We start from the raw sequence: 16,672 nt of genomic DNA on the forward strand, positions 1-16,672 counted from the left end.
TTCGACGGACGACGATTCTGGAGAAGTGGAGAACGAGGTGCCCAGCTTGAGATCTCGACGAGCAAGGCGCTCTCCCGGTTGGATGGTGGACTACGACATGGAGAGGAGAGATTGTGATCTTTAAGATCAGGGTGGCGTGTGGGATGACGTCAGCAGCTGGGTGCGTTGACCGGAGGCTGGGGCAACCGGAAGGGGCAGCCGTCAGGCGTGCGCAGGCAGCGGGGAATTCGGCCTTTCCAACGTGGGTCGTCCAGGTGTCAAGACGTCTGAGGACGTCGCTAAGGTTTGGGTGAGCAGCTGCTATCTTTAGTGTTCATGTCGGGGCTGTGTCGAAGGATTAGTTACCACTGAAGGGTCTCCATCACGAGGAAGAGAAGGTAGGTGCCTTTATATTCGAATCGCGCACACACCACACTCGACTTCCACTTAAACCGGAAACTTCCAGAATGTGACCGCCAGGGTTCACTACAAGTTTATAACAGAACGAAAGTTTTGTATTTATCAGTGTTTATCAGACAGTGGTGCGCTTTTATATGGACATCACTGCATATGTATGTGTGTGTGTGTGTGTGTGTGGATATAGTATGGTGGTCTTCAATCAGAAATATGGATGTCACAAGGAATACTAGAGTAAAAATATTGATTTATTATTAATAACAATTTCAGGGCGGCGAGCTGGCAGAACTGTAAGCATGCCGGGCAAAATGTCCCGGAAATCAACTTTGCCTTTCGGAGTCGTTGAAATAAGTACCAGTTGAGCACTGGGGTCGATGTAATCGACCAGCTCCTTCAAAACTTAAAACCTTGTGCTCTATAGTAGATATGATTATTAATTTCAATTAAATTTCTTACAAATTACACATTAAGGAAAGTATACTCGATTTAACCGACTTTAATACATAATTAATCAATGCTGTATTGTGCTGCGTCCTTTATACAAACAAATGAAGTTTTAGACATTCACTACTTTTCACTGGTTTAAAGGACTAACGAAAGAGAACTATATCTGTTAGCGATGCACTTACTATATAAACAGAAGTAGAACTCAACTCTAGACTCTCTCTCTCTCCTTGGCAGACATCAGCTAGAGACAGAAATGGTCGTTGCTTATTCTTTTGTTAATGTAGTCTAAGACACGTTTTATTAGAATGAGATATGAATTCGCCGTATCTCGATTCCAATCGACTACATATATCGATTTCTGATATCCCAGGAACAATTTCCAACTCACATTACACCTGACATCCACAACGCACGAATGCGCGCACGCACACACTTATGTAACATATATATTGTTATTTTTGCAACACATTTGGAAGACAAATGTGTTGTAAAAATATACATATCCATATTATACTCAATACAATATACACATTTGTATTTGAATATCGTTACTTCTCTTTGTGTTTATCATACTACATTAGATTTAATGGGCTCTTTTAGATTTAAAAACCCATTAAATTTCACTGAATCCCACTGAAGCTAATTGAGGTCCTTTTAAGTTTTTGGACCTCTTCAAATTGTGTGGATCCCCAAGATTGAATGGGAACCTCTTTATTATGTTATGTTTTGAAGTAGTAAGTTCGTATGGGCCCCGCCAACTGTAAATTCGGCTCTGGTTGTAAAAAAAAAGAAAGAACTTAAACACATGCATGCGTTCCCACCCTACGCCACAGTTCCATTCAGACATATTAGGTGAAAGTTCGTTTACTTTCCCACATTTGAAAGGCTTTTCAACATGAAACCGTTCGGTAACATCGATTGACTTTTATCAGACTAGATTTACAATATATAAAAATGTAGCAGAAGTGATTTACACTATCATTGTTTGAGATGTTTTCATTTTGACTCGTCTAGGCTTAAATACCTTAATATCAGCTCCACAAGGTACGAAAAATACTCCTCCAGTAGTCCTGACCTCGTCTATAGAATTCGTATTTTTTCCGTCTAAATGATTTTGAAGACTGCGGAATAAATGGTAATCAGATGGGGCAATGTTCGGTGAATATGGTGAGTGGAGCATCGTTTCCCATTCAAACTATTCCAGCCTTTGGAATAGCATCCTCGCCGTATGTGACCGAGCATATTATCCATTTGGAAGAACACCTTTCGTCTTGAAACCAAAGATGGTCGTTTTTCTTCTAGCGCTCGAGTAGATCTCCTTTGTAATCATTTGGCTTGGGTTTAAAAGTTCAAGGTGGACTAAACTTTTCATATCCCACCAAACAAATAACATTACCTTACGTGTTGAAGACCTTCTTTAACTTGGAGTGCCGGTGTTTCTCCTTTCTCTGCCCACTGTCTTCAGCGTTTGACATTTTTATAGGGAACCTATTTCTCATCACCAGTCACTATTCGGTCCAAAAAAGGTTCATTCATGAGACGTGACAGCAAAGAAGAGAGCACATATTCACTCTCTGCGCGCGATTAGACTCTTAAAGTTTGTGAGGAACCAATTGACTCGATTTGCTGACTTTTCCGATGGTACGCAAGTGTCAATGAATGGTTGAATGACCAAATCCAGGCTTCTGTTACGATGGGATTTTACTCCAGCAGAGTTTGCAGGACATTGTCGTTGAGCTATATAGATCTTCCAGGATGAAGCTCGACTTTTAGGCTGTAGTTTCCAACTTGAAATTTCTGGAACCACCGTTGACTCTGGCTTACGCTTATTGTCCAATCCCCATATACTGCATTAATATTCCTCGCATTTTGCGTTGCGTTGTTGCCTTTATTAAACTCATAAAGCAAAATATGCTGAATATGTTCCTTTGTCACTTCCATTATAGCTTTGAAAAAACAATTGTTAAAATCGAACAGGACTCTTCAAAATTTGCACTAAGAATAAACACAAGCTAAAATTACTACCTGCTTTTACAGCATGTTGATGCAGGTAGTTTATCCCATCCCCCTCCGACTTTTTGTTCATGCAATTGAAAAAAAAAAAAAACCCGCATTAGTTATAGGATGACACAACATTCACAGACAGCCAAACACACACACGCTGATGTTACTTGCATTCATATTTTCTACAAGAGTAAAACAAACTTGTTCCAGGTAGGATGTGAACTCAGAGCATTCAAATACCAACTTAATGTATGTGCTATGGAGTTGCAGTATCCAAGAGGTAAACATGCCTGTGAATTCCTTACGGATCGAAAACACGACGGATTATTTCGATCGGATAGGTACTTAACATTTTCACTACAACAACCGGGGCCTATGAGTACCCAAAGGTAGCTCTAGCTGCAACTCAAATATTACGATGCTATATTTTTGTTTACTACTCTGCCGGTTTCAATGAAGTATATTATTTATGGAACGTTGACTTTTATGTTCATATTGATATTTCAAGTCATAGATAGTGAATGTCATCGCAGTTGTTGAGGTGCTCAGTTATTGACACAGTTCTCACTGTGTTTACGTCTCCTTTTATCGATTGTATTATTTTCACAAAGGAGGATGATTATAATGTCATGGCAACAAGAATCGCTTTGGTATTTAACATGAAAGACAAAAAAAAAAAAAAGTTCCATTATTTTAAAGCACTTCCTTGTTTCAACAATTAAATGACGAATTGTTAAAACCACCTCAAGTAGAGCAAAGAAAAGTACTATTTTTGTTTAAGTTTAAGTATGGGAATTAAAGTTAGGGTGCAAAGGTTTCCGGGATGGTTCATAAAATGAAAGAATGATTAAACAAACAGACGAACGAATCATAGAATATGTTGCAGTATGCAGTATGTTGCTTTAGGGTTGTCTCCCTTTATATTAAGCTAATTCTTTCTATTAATTAGAATATATTTATACATTTATTCATATATCCGTATTTAAAACGTGTAAGCCAAAAAATATATGTTAATGGAATATATTTGATGTATTTCACCTTTATTTACTAATTTATTTATTGACGATCAATATTTTGTTCAACATCAGAAATTGACTTAAATAAGATGCAATAATAATATATTATTGTATTAAACAAAAACAAAATAACATTTATGACATAAGCGACCTCGGCTTAGCTTTAACCATGTTTAATGTCGGAACGCGTCTCCATACAAATAAACAACACCGAGACTAACCCAACTGTTTGTATGTTTGTACAATAACAAATCATGTAAGTAACTATCTCTAATTACTTAGTGTACACACAGTATTTATTCTTGAACAAAATGAAAGTCACAGGCAGTATATACGTATGTATGTCCGGTTTCTTTTTCTAAGTAAATTGGTCAACCCCCCCACGTAATGACAAACCCCCGACACAAGTGGACGTGAAAATAGAAAATAAACACAGAAAAAAACACCATAACAGACAAAAGACAAAGAAACTTCGCATCGGACAGAATCACTTCGAGTTATTATTGCTTTTTGAATTTTTCTTCTACGATGTATGTTATAATTTTTTTTTAATATCTTCATTTGTTTGGTTTCGTCAGGTGAAATGTCTTGTGTACTTTTATTTGACTTGTAATGTTTTGTTGGGTGTTGTCCTTGTAGCCGATAAATAATTCGCTGTTGTGATTATTATTACTTAATTGATCTGAATAGCAACACAAAACAAACACTAAAATACAATGTTAAAGAAAACGTAGTAACTGGATGTATATTATACAAACATATATAATAAATACTTATGTACGCATATCCATCCATCCATCTACCTACCTACCTATCTACCTACCTACCTACCTACCTATCAATCAATCAATCAATCAATCAATCAATCAATCTCTATCTATCTATCTATCTATCTATCTATCTATCTATCTATCTATCTATCTATCAATCTAACTATCTATCTATCTATCTATCTATCTATCTATCTATCTATCTATCTATCAATCTAACTATCTATCTATCCATTAATCAATCAATCTAACTATCTATCTATCTATCTATCTATCTATCTATCAATCTAACTATCTATCTATCCATTAATCAATCGATCTAACTATCTATCTATCCATCAATCAATCAATCTAACTATCTATCTATCGTATCTATCTATCTATCTATCTATCTATCTATCTATCTATCTATCTATCTATCTATCTATCTATCTATCTATCCATCAATTAATCTATCTATCTATCTATCTATCTATCTATCTATCTATCTATCTATCTATCTATCTATCTATCTATCTATCTATTTATCTATCTATCTTTCTATCTAATCTCTGACACGCTTTCTTAAAAATAAAAGTTTTGGCGCAAGTCGCTCATTGTAATCATGGATAACGTTATCAGAATTAGTGGTTCCCAAATTCTTTAATTGCTTAATGTTATCAACCGGTCTTTGCTCTCGAAAAGGCCTTAAACTGGATTAAAAGAAACGGTTTCTGTTGTATATACAATATAAACACACATTAATACATACTGTCATGTAAGGCATATCAGCCGCAACTATCCTGTCTTTTTTTTTTGTTTTTTTGTTATGACAGTAGGATGTGTGGGATTTCATAATTTTACCGTTATTCCAAGCAGTTCAACCTACTGCGTATAGGCTGTTTTTGTTGTTGTTAAGCCGTAGGCTAACTCTGATCGAGAAAACCTATAATAAAAAGCATCCCAGTCATGACCATCGTGTCCTTTTGTATATCAGGTACTACATTGTTGTTGAAAGTGTCCTTTGTCTAAGATTGTAGGGTATGTGATACGAAGAGATTTTGGCTGCTATTTCTTGCAATTTGGGCGACTGCGCAAACGCTCCATTGCTGCCTCGGATTTATTTGAGTTATTGTTCATATTCGCAGATCATTTCTGAGTGAGCTGTCTTACGATCAAATAGATCTCAAGACAGCTCAGTCATCACGTCAATCATCAGTGAACAGTTCATGCCATCCAATGTATCCTTCACGCACACCCGCATCATCATAATCGTCAGCGTTGTTTTAACGTCCACTTTTCCACGTTTGAATAGGTCAGACAAATGTCGTTGAGGCGGACTCACTATGACTGGATGTCCTTCCTGTTGCCAACTCTCACTCGTTTCCAGGCAAGATAGTGTTTCCCCATGACCAAACATGTTTACATGGAAAGTTGGATATGATCAATACTACTTGCATGATAATGACATGACACTCATTTACAATTATTGCATGAAATCAAGACACACACACACACACACACACACGATAGGCTTCTTTCAGTCTCCATCTACCAAATCCACTTATAAGGCTTTGGTTAGCCTAGGCTATAGTGGTAGTCACTAAGGTGCTGTGAACCTGAAACCACATGGTTGGGAAACAAACTTCTTAATGACATAGCCGTATATATCTATATATATATATATATATGCATGTGTGTGTGTAGCTGTGTGGTTTAAGTACATGGCCTTGTGGGTAGGGTATTGCCCTCACGATTACGAAATCATGATTTTGATTTTCAGACCAGGTGGTGCATTGTGTTCTTGAAAAAAGCACTTCACCTGTAGAGGCAATGTCAGTTTGATGGAGAGAGTGAGATAATGTGCAATACGAATTTTGATCATTATATATAAATAAAAAAAAAAAATCATCTTTGTGGTGGTTATTTGACAAGAAATTACAGAACTTTCATCCGTCATCTAATGACATGAAAGTTCATGATATATATGTCTTTTCTGGAATGTTGGATCTCAAAGCAGCTGATGCTATAAATAATAGCATGTATAAGCCCTTAAGAGAGAAAGTCAAAGGCTGCCCATCAACAATATATGTTCATATTACTTGCTGAGTCTAGAGGTAGGGACTGTGCCCTTGACTTTTACAGCCCCTCTAAGAATAATGATATTGCTGCTGTTAATGATCCACTTAAGCTGTTTCAAGTTGACAATTGGAGGAAAGATATGAGCATGCAAGAGATTCTGAGAGCTGACATTCTGGGAAGAAAGGACTGTGTGTAGGAGTTAGTTCTGGGAGTCTGGACACAGTATGGGTGATGAAAAGAGTAGAATTGGGTGTGTATGATTGGAGGTGGCATAAGACCAGTGAGTAGCACTAAAAAAGGCAAAGAGAGGGGATAGCATACTGGTGGGAAAGAAACTAGAGCTTGTCTGTAAATGATTTTATACCAATCAGTCAAGTGGCTTTTCTCTAGGTGTGGTCTAGAATATTTTTGTTTGCAGTTCAAAGTACAACAAGAGTGAGACCATAGACCTTCTCATCTAAGAAGAATACAATGAGAAAGAGGATCATTATGGGTGTAGGGTGAGCCAGAAGCACAAACAAGGTTGTTGAGCAAATATAGTGGCTCTTTACAGTTACACACACACATGTATGTATATATGTTGAAATTATCAGTGTATTTTGCTATTCTTTCATCAGTTATTAATAAGAAATTGGTTGATGACTCACAAAATTGCTACATATATACTATTTTTGTGTGTATATGTATGCATGTGTGCATATACATACATACAGATATATATATATATCTGTATGTATGTATATACATACATACAGATATATCTAGCTCCCGTGCGTGTGGCACATAAAAACCATTATTCCAGTGTGATCGTTACCTGCATTACCTTACTGGCACGTGAAAAACAACTTTTGAGCGAGGTTGTTGCCAAGTGCCGCCGGACTGGCTCCTGTGCAGGTGGCACATAAAAAACACCATTTGAGCATGCCTGTCGCCAGAACCGCCTAACTGGCCCTCGTGCTGGTGGCACGTAAAAGCACCCATACACTCTTGGAGTGGTTGGTGTTAGGAAGGGCATCCAGCTGAGTAGAATTGCATTGAACAGTGTGTTCTTTGTATAAAATGGTAGAGTAAAATTTTGAGGAAATTTAGCTGCTATATTTTGCAGCTTAAATAACCAAATAGAGGCTCCTTTGTTAGTTTGTAAAGTTGTTGCTAAGTCCCAGATTAACCTTGAGCAAACAGACCCATGATAAAAGGCATTCCATCCATGGTTGTCCCCAATTTTTTAGAGTATCTAGGACTTCACTACTCATTGTGTATCTCGGACAACACTATTCATTGTGTTCCTTGTTTTTCACAGGTGGTAGGGTGTCATTTGAGAGATTTTGCTCACACATTGAGCAGCTGTGTAGATCAGGCAGGGCAATATTTATTGAGAAATGGACTGCATGAAACTTGGATCATCATTAGGCAGGCCACACTTCTAAAATAATTCAAGGTAATTATTTTATTAGGTAAGCCTTTGGGAAAGTTCCACAGACCACAGGTTATCCATGACTGGTGGAGATGCTCCCTCATTGGCTTGTAACTTGAAGAGTTATGAAAATATATATCAGTAATATACAGTAGCTAGTTTGATGGATTATGCCTCTCCTTTACAAAAATAGTTCGACTTTGTTGTCTCATAAAAAAAAAATTATTATTGGTTACCTTTTAAAGTTGAAACAGTAGAAAGTAAAACTGAATATATATTATCTACATATATTATCCAGTAAAGTACAAAGTCCAGTATCTTGTTTGAATATCATGTAATACATATCCTGCATTCAAAACATGCTGTAATTCACTTAATATTTCATTCTTCCTTCCCTATACTATGTCAGTTGACCATTCTACTTTTATTTGATAGCATAATAATAATAATGATTTCAGATTTTGGCACAAGGCCAGTAAGTTCAGGGGAGGGGGTAAGTTGTTTACATTGACCCCAGTAATCGACTGCTACTTATTTGATTGACCTTGAAAAGATGAAAGGCAAAGTTGACTTTGGTGGGATTTGAACTCAGAATGTAAAGATGGATGATATGCTGTTAATAATAATAATAATTCTTTCTGTTGTAGATTCAAGGCCTGAAATTTGTGGGGAGGGGACTAGTTGATTATATCAGCCACATTACACAGCTAATACTTATTTCATTGACCATGGAAAGATGAAAGGCAAACTCAACCTCAGTGGGATTTGAACTGAGAATGTTATGATAAATGAAACACTGCTAAACATTTTGTCCAGCATGCTAACAATTCTGCCAGTTTGCAACCTTTAATAATAATGCTTTCTGTTATAGGCCCAAGGCCTGACTTCCTTTCTATTATAGGCACAAGGCCTGAAATTTGGGGGAGGGGCGCTAGTTGATTACATTGATACCAGTGCTCAACTTATACTTATTTTATCATGCCCAAAATGATGAAAGGCAAAGTCAACGTCAGCAGAATTTGAATTCAGAACTTAAAGATGGATGAAATGTCGTGAGGTATTTTATCCAGAAGGCTAATGATTCTGCCTTTCACTGCCTTATTAATAATATTAATTGTAATAAAAAAGGCTGTAGCAAAATGTGGGTCAGCTGACTGGTGTTGCGTACACAACTTGCTGGAAACTCATTTTGTCTGTATTGTCATTTTTCAACATAACTGTGTAATTATTTCAAAAGGAATTATACTTTGGCACCTTTTCAAGCTATACTTGAAATCATTTGGCAATGAGGAAGGTCTCTCTGTGATCTCTTTTGCTGCAAGCAAAAAAGAAATCAGTGAAAATCTTAAATTTTCACCCTATCATTAGAAAAAGAATAAAAAGGACATATTGAATAGTGTAGATGCACAGGATGACCTCAGAATATCTTTGACCATTGGTCTACTCTGTTAGAGCTGACCAGTGGTTAAATGACAACACGTAAACCCTCCTGTTTTTTTTTTTGTTTTGTTTGTTTCGTCTTAACCAATTTCTTTTAACCCTGTCAAATTTAATATTTATTTATTTAACATTCTTTTGAATTAACCAGGCATTATCTTGTAGTTTTGAGATTTTGATGGTATGGCTGTTTATGTTTAGAATGACACTGTAGGGTTGGTGTTAGAGGCCAGGTTTTGACATTTTGAGCATTGATCATGAAGAATATTTGGGACGGATATGTCCAGCTGAAATGCTAAAGGGTCAATCCCTTCCTTTCCACAGAAGTCTAAGAAGTTACTGAGTCTCTGTTAACTTACATCTTTGATATGCTGATTAGAAGGTCATAATTTCAATCTGTGCTACATCCATTGTGTTGTGTCTGCAGGCTTGATCCAAGTCTATGTTTATATTCATTCAGTAACTTGTATTAGGAAATAATGTATGATCAAGAACTATAAGCTTTACATCAACTTTTTTGCATGCAGATATTCATATATGCCACAAATATTACATCCATGATCATGAAAATATCATCATCTAGTGTCTGGGTCTTAGACTTTATTTGAGGCAGATTTTATATAACTGGATGCCCTTCCTGTTGCCAGCCCACACCTGTTTCTAAGTAAAGTAATATTTTCCCATGTCAAGACATGTTCTTGCAGAATGCCGGAAGTAAATGATACTGCTTTTATAACAGTGGTGTTCATTTATAACTATCATATGATGTCAAAACAAGGAGATACACACACATACACCAACCAACCAACCAACCAGGCTGCTTTTTCTACTTCTCATTTTCTCTATATCTGATTTGCTATTTCTGTTGTGTAGGTCCAACCTGCTATTTCACCACTTTTATTTTTATTTATTTCCCTACATAAACAACATACAATGCTTAACTGTTACTCAATGTAAGTGTACACCTTTTGAAGTAAGTGTAATGAAATGGCACTCTAATGTGTAAAACAACAAATATTATGTCACTTTTCACATGGAATTTTTACGTACAATGGTGTTAAAAACAGAGTGGTATTGACAATTGTAACTGGCTATTAAAGATGTGCTAAACACTTTCTTTCTCTTATTTGGATTATGTGTGTGTGTATATATATATATATATAAAGGGTAAATCCCCACTTTAGTCATGAATGACCATGGGATTGCACCTAGAAAGTTACCCTCTGAGGCACAAGTCCGGGCAAGGTTGTTTATGGAAGACCAGCAGTCACACTTGCATTCCAGCCTCCCCTCTCCACGTCACCAGTGAAAGTATCCAAGAGAAAGGCAAAGGCTGATACAGCTTGGCACAAATGATGTCACAACTCATTTGTGCAGCTAATTGGAGCAATGTGAAATAAAGTGTCTTGCTCAATAACACAACACACAGCCCAGTCTGGGAATCAAACTCACTAGCTCATGATTGTGAGCCTGATACTCTAACCATTGAGCCATGCGCCTTCACCATATATATATATATATATATATATATATATATATATATATATATATATACATACACACACATATACATATATATATATATATATATATATATATATATATATACATACACACACATATACATATATATATATATATATATATATATATATATATACATGCATACATACACATAATCTCTCTCGTCTTCCCCCTACCAACTGTATCTTTGCTATACTATTGATCCCCTATAAAACCATGTTTCACCTTTCATAGCATTCCCTTTTTTCTCCTCTTCTCACCTTTGCACATTCATGTACTCCTTGCCCACTAGCCATGTTCAATCCCAATCCACTCTATTCACATTTACCACCTTGTACCTTGAGGGTATGCACTGGCATGTCACCACCATCTTTCTTTCTCTCTCCCTTTTTTTCTGACTCGAGTAACAATGTATCTCCTCTACAGAAAGACACCTGTTTCTGTCCCTTTATCATAGTTTAACCTCTCACCACCCAGCACAAAGCCAACTCTCTCAATATCACTCCCCTGTTTCAGTCACGAGTATTTTATCTTGCAAGTTACTTGGTGACCCCACAGGTGCTGGTACCACACAAAAAGCACCCAGTACATTCTGTAAAGTAGTTGGCATTAGTAAAAACATCTAGCTGTAGAAACCATGCCAAAGCAGACGGTGGTGCTTGGTGCAGTTCTCTGGCTTGCCAACTCTTGTCAAATTGTCCAACCCCTGCCAGCATGGCAATTAAATAATAATATTCACACACATATATACATTTATATATATATATACAAGCAAAACGCCCCCTGTCCAATGGACGGTGCTGAATCATATCTGATGAATAAAAACCAATCAGTGTTTTCTTTTCATTAAAAAATAATTAAGCATGCCTTTATTTCAATAAAATTTTTGGTTTTGTTAAACGAAGTTAAGGCAAAAAAAAAAAAAACTTCTCCTTCCTTCATCCCAAGTTTGAAGAAAATATCTCTTTTGCATCTTACTTTTTGGGTCTCTTAAATATACTGCATTTTGTGGCATTATTTCAAGCCAACCGGCTTTTTTTGCGCAAAATGCATGTGCATTTTTCTCACATACGCGTAGTATTGATTGCAACAGCTGACGTACTTTCATGTACAAATGCACGTTCCCACGGCTTTATCGATCGCATTCTCACCTGGAATCGGTTTTTGTAATTCTTTCAAGACTTATACATGCCCTGATACTGTCGGTATCTACATATGAAATTTGAGCGCAATCACATGTAGGATGCCCGAGATCCTAGAAGACACACACACAGACAGACAGAACGGATTTTATATAATAGATATGCATGTATGTTTATAAATATATACAGATATATATTCTCTTTTACTTGTTTCAGTCATTTGACTGTGACCATGCTGCAGCACTACCTTGAAGTGTTCTTAGTTGAACAAATTGACCTCAGGACTTTTTTTGTAAGCCTAGTACTTACTCTATCAGTCTCTTTTGCCAACTGCTAAGTTACGAGGACATAAACACACTAACACCAGTTATCAAGTGGTGATGGGGGGACAAACACAGATATAAAGACACACATAGATATATACATACATGTACCGGAACATCTCGCTGTGCTTGAGGAGACCTGTTGAGTCAAGTGCATGTACATGAACATCGAACCAAATATCAATGGAAACAGTAGTTGTGATACCTGTGCCGGTGACACATAAAAAGCACCATCCGAACGTGGCCAAGCACCATCCGAACGTGGCCGTTGCCAGTGCAGCCTCCACTGGCTTCTGTGCCGGTGGCACATAAAAAGCACTATCCGAACGTGACCGATGCCAACCCTGCCTCGAATGGCTTCTGTGCCGGTGGCACATAAAAAGCACCATCCGAACGTGGCCGATGCCAGCACCGCCTTGACTGGCTTCTGTGCCGGTAGCACATAAAAAAAAGCACCAACCGATCGTGGCCGATGCCAGACCCCTCTGGCACCTGTGCAGGTGGCACGTAAAAAGCACCCACTACACTCGCGGAGTGGTTGGCGTTAGGAAGGGCATCCAGCTGTAGAAACACTGCCAGACCAGACTGGAGCCTGGGGCAGCCCCTGGCTCCCCAGACCCCGGTCGAACCGTCCAACCTGTGCTAGCGCGGAAAACGGACGTTAAACGATGATGATGATGATGATGATGATGATATATGATGGTCTTCTTTCAGTTTTCATTTACCAAATCCACTCACAAGGCTTTGGTTGATCTGAGGCTAGAGTAGAAAACGCTTACCCAAGGTGCCACACAGTAGGACTTAACCCGTAACCATGTAGTTGGGAAGCAAGCTTCTTACCACACAGCCATGCTTGTGCCTATATATATATATAAATGGATGAATGAATTATCTTTTATTTACAGTTAACATGGAAAATTCAATAAACAGTTACCAGGGTAGCAAAATTCACGCAAGTAACAAGGATGTAGTGACCCATATATATATATATATATACACACACACATATATATATACACACACACATATATATATACACACACATATATATATATATACACACACAAACATAAATATATATATATATATATATATATATATATATATATATACATATACATATATAGTTATTTATATACATATGTATATATTAAGATTTTCTGGGCAGGGAACACTGACGGGGTTGGTGGCGTGGGTATACTTATCGCTGAGAAATGGATAGATAGAGTAATTGAGGTAATCAGAGTAAGTGACAGAATACTTAAGATTAGAATAGTGCTTCATAATAGATTAGCAACCATTATATCGGCCTATGCCCCTCAGCCAGGGCTACCCGATGGACAGAAAGACAGTTTCTATGACACCCTACTGCAGACCACCTCATTGACGAACGACAGGGACCTTCTCTTTGTGGCTGGTGATTTCAATGGGCATGTTGGACGACATGCTGGGGGCTTCCATGGCGTGCATGGAGGCTACGGTTATGGTTCCCGCAACGAGGAGGGAACCAGGCTGCTGGAGTTCTGTGATGCGAATAGTCTTATGATCTGCAACACTAACTTCAGGAAACCAACAAGCCACCTGGTCACCTACCGATCGGGCCGGCATACTAGCCAAATCGACTACATCCTCGCCAGAAAAAGGGAAAGATGGCTGCTTATAAATGCCAAAACCTTCCCAGGCGAAGAATGCACCCCACAACATAGACTGGTAGTTAGTGACTTTAGGATCAGGACTAAGAGGGCGACTAGAAGACGACCAACTTGGAGAAGGGTCTGGAAGCTTAAAGACCCTGCGAATGGACAGAGATTTAGAGATATGTTACTTGAAGCCTTTGACGAAGTGGAAGGGGGTATAGCTACACATGGGGTAGAAGACAACTGGACGTTTCTGAGGGACAACCTGCTGAAAGCCGCTGACCAGATCTGTGGCTGGTGCAAAGTCCCCTTAAGACCCAAAATAACATGGTGGTGGAACAATATTGTTGATAGGGCTATTAGACAAAAGAAACAGGCTTGGAAGGCCTGGAAGAACGGTGGTAGCAGGGAAGTGTATCAGACTGCCAGAAGGGAAGCTAGGAGACAGGTCTATCTAGCCAGAGGGGAAGCAGATAAAAGAAAATTTGCCAATGTCCTGCGCCGTGAGGATGAAAGACTTGAGGTATTTCGTGTTGCAAGACAGTGTGTGAGAGAGAATCGAGATGTGGTAGGAGAGAAATGTGTTCGCATGGAGGATGGCTTACTTGCGCTAAATGAGGATGCAAAGAGAGAAGCTTGGAGACGCCACTATGAAAGGTTGCTGAATGAGGAAAATGAATGGGATAAAGAGAGTCTGCCGAATGTTGACCCAACAGAGGGACCAGCTATCCGAGTTGATAGTTCCGTGGTAGCTAAGGCAATTAGAAGCATGAAGACAGGGAAAGCCCCAGGCCCATCAGGAATTACTGCAGAGATGCTCAAAATATCTGGTAGTGTCGGCTATAGCATAGTCACCCGTATAGTTAACCAGGTGATACACGAAGGAGTCATACCCAATGACTGGTGTAGCAGCATAATAGTCAACTGCTACAAAGGTAAAGGCGATGCCCTAGATACAAATAACTACAGGGGCATCAAGCTGCTGGATCAGGTAATGAAGGTTACGGAGAGGGTTATAGCCCAGTTAATTAGAGAGAGAGTTAGCTTAGATGATATGCAGTTTGGGTTCGTGCCAGGGAAAAGTACTACTGATGCTATATTCCTGGTAAGACAGCTGCAGGAGAAATACCTAGCCAAAGGTAAGCCCTTGTACCTGGCTTTTGTTGACTTAGAGAAAGCCTTTGACAGGGTCCCCCGATCCCTTATCTGGTGGTCAATGAGGAAACTAGGGATAGATGAATGGTTAGTGAGAGCTGTGCGAGCCATATACAGAGACGCAGCTAGTAAGGTGAGGGTTGGCAACGAGTACAGTGAAGAATTCCGGGTAGAGGTTGGGGTCCACCAAGGTTCAGTCCTCAGCCCCCTCCTATTTATCATAGTCCTCCAGGCAATAACGGAAGAATTTAAGACAGGATGCCCCTGGGAGCTCCTATATGCTGATGACCTTGCTCTAATTGCTGAGTCACTATCAGAACTGGAGGAGAAGTTTCAGGTGTGGAAACAAGGATTAGAATCGAAGGGCCTTAGAATCAACCTAGCCAAAACCAAAGTCCTAATAAGTAGGAAGGTGGACCAACCACAAACGACTTCAGGTAGATGGCCCTGCTCGATCTGTAAAAAAGGTGTAGGTAGAAACTCTATAAGGTGCACCAAGTGTAAGCTATGGACACATAAGAGGTGCAGCAATGTCAAAGGAAGGCTAACTAAGAAAATAGTTTTTGTCTGTGGCAGATGCTCAAGAGAAATAAACACTGGAAATGTGCAGAGACCAACTTCTACCACGTTCCAGGGAGACAAACTAGAAGTAGTTGATAGCTTCCGTTACCTAGGAGACCAAGTCAGTAGCGGGGGTGGGTGTGCTGAAAGTGTAACTGCTAGAGTAAGAATAGCCTGGGCAAAGTTTAGAGAGCTCTTACCCCTGCTGGTGACAAAAGGCCTCTCGCTAAGAGTAAAAGGCAGACTATATGATGCGTGTGTACGTACAGCCATGCTACATGGTAGTGAAACATGGGCCGTGACAGCTGAGGATATGCGTAAGCTTGCAAGAAATGAAGCCAGTATGCTCCGATGGATGTGTAATGTCAGTGTTCATAATCGTCAGAGTGTAAGTACTTTGAGAGAAAAGTTGAACCTAAGAAGTGTCAGTTGTGGTGTGCAAGAGAGACGGCTGCGCTGGTATGGTCATGTGACGAGAATGGCTGAAGATAGTTGTGTGCAAAAGTGCTACACCCTAGCAGTTGAGGGAACCTGTGGAAGAGGTAGACCCAGGAAAACCTGGGACGAGGTGGTGAAGCACGACCTTCGAACTTTAGGTCTCACCAAGGAAATGACTGAAGACCGAGTCCTATGGAAGTGTGCTGTGCATGAGAGGACCCGGCAGGACTAGTCAGGCCATATCCCGTGGCCCCTACCTGGGACGTAGTCGATCCACCTGTGCATACCTTCCTTCTTGTGACACTTGTGAAGACCTGCTGAGGCAAGTGAAAATCAATCAAAATAGA

At 39.0% G+C, this 16,672-nt stretch overlaps 1 protein-coding gene across 3 annotated transcripts in view; it reads left to right on the top strand.

The window, feature by feature from the left end:
• The first annotated feature begins 293 nt into the window (after positions 1-293).
• Positions 294-16,672, top strand: part of LOC115214291 (spartin-like) — a 44,284-nt gene continuing 27,905 nt past the window's right edge. Inside the window, exon 1 of one of the 3 annotated variants that reach the window (XM_029783444.2) lies at positions 294-377. The gene's annotated coding sequence lies outside the window, so the exon portion shown is untranslated. The other 2 variants (XM_029783443.2, XM_036504683.1) reach the window with 2 other exon arrangements.

This window comes from Octopus sinensis, linkage group LG7 (genome assembly GCF_006345805.1).
Source record: "Octopus sinensis linkage group LG7, ASM634580v1, whole genome shotgun sequence".
NCBI classification, from domain to species: domain Eukaryota; kingdom Metazoa; phylum Mollusca; class Cephalopoda; order Octopoda; family Octopodidae; genus Octopus; species Octopus sinensis.